Genomic DNA, 1,257 nt, shown 5'->3' with positions numbered 1-1,257 from the left:
ATCCCTTGGTTGTATTGAGCATAGTTCATTTGCTCAACACCATTAATAGCACTACCTAGTTGGCAATCAATACCAACATGACCAGATATACCACATATTTCACAAGAAGGAGATGTAGAGGTAGAATTGATGGCACTAACGTTTAGAGTTTCAAATTTTTGTGTTAGTGCATCAATCTTAGCAGCAAGGTGATCATAGTTGGAGACTTTGTACATACCTGTCTTCTTTTTGGAGGATGAAGAACTAGCGATGGCTCTCTCGGCGGTCCACTTGTAATGATTTTGAGCCATGTCTTCAATCAAGGCGTATGCCTCCGTATAGTTCTTGTTCATTAGAGCTCCACCTGCAGCTGCATCAAAAGACATCTTAGTGGTATAAGACAAGCCATTATAAAAAGTGTGGACTATGAGCCACTTCTCTAAACCATGGTGGGGACAAAGTCTAAGCATTTCCTTGAAATGCTCCCACGCATCATAGAGAGACTCCCCATCTTTTTGATTGAACCGTGTGATTTGGTCCCTTAGTTTAGCAGTTTTAGAGGGGGAAAGAATCGTGCAAGGAATGCTTGCCTCATTTGGAACCAAGCGCTAGCTCTACCCCTTAAGGAAAAGGGAAAGAGATGAAGTCTTACGGCCTCCTGGTTCTCCTTTATGGTTCCACTAATTCTTAGGAAAACAGAGATGTGAAGATTGGGATCCTCGGCGGGGGATCCCGAAAACTGATTTTGCTGCACCAAGTTAAGCAGGGCAGGCTTGATTTCGAAGTTGTCATCCTCAACCGTTGCGTACACAATAATAGCTTGTGGCTCTGTCGTAGACGGCGTTGCATACTCTTTGAGAGTGCGGTTAGCCATGGCGGTATTATTTAGCGCATCTCTCTTTCTTCTATGTAAAAACCTTTCAATCTCGGGAATGAATACCACTCGATTTCTGGTTTTTCGCATAAAAAATTGAGAACCCAAGAAGTTAACGATAACAGAAAGAAAAGAAAAGAGTAAAAGAAGAAAAAGAAAAAGAAGAGAATTCTAATCACTAAGAAAAAGTTAATTAAATTAGTTAACTCCCCGGCAATGGCGCCAAAAACTTAATAGAGCCAAACAACAAGTGCACGGTCTATCGAAGTTATAGTAGTAAAAGAGAGTATTGTTCCGCTAGGGATTTGTTCAATTTATCTAACCTTTAAAGAATTATTAGAGGAGCAGAAAAGGGATTATAAAGTTGGAGGTTCAGCTGGTTGAAAGTAAATAATAATAATAAA

General features: G+C 40.3%; 1 non-coding gene across 1 annotated transcript; it reads left to right on the top strand.

Moving 5' to 3' along the window:
• Window positions 1-420: 420 nt before the first annotated feature.
• LOC146930321 (small nucleolar RNA R71) lies at window positions 421-527 on the top strand. The gene has a single exon (XR_015009109.1). It is a non-coding gene; the product is annotated as a small nucleolar RNA R71 (small nucleolar RNA).
• The last annotated feature ends 730 nt before the right edge of the window (window positions 528-1,257 follow it).

This window comes from Medicago sativa, chromosome 4 (genome assembly GCF_051527215.1).
Source record: "Medicago sativa cultivar Bolivia chromosome 4, Bolivia_mono, whole genome shotgun sequence".
Lineage (NCBI taxonomy): Eukaryota > Viridiplantae > Streptophyta > Magnoliopsida > Fabales > Fabaceae > Medicago > Medicago sativa.
This window is presented reverse-complemented; position numbering and strand designations above follow the sequence as displayed.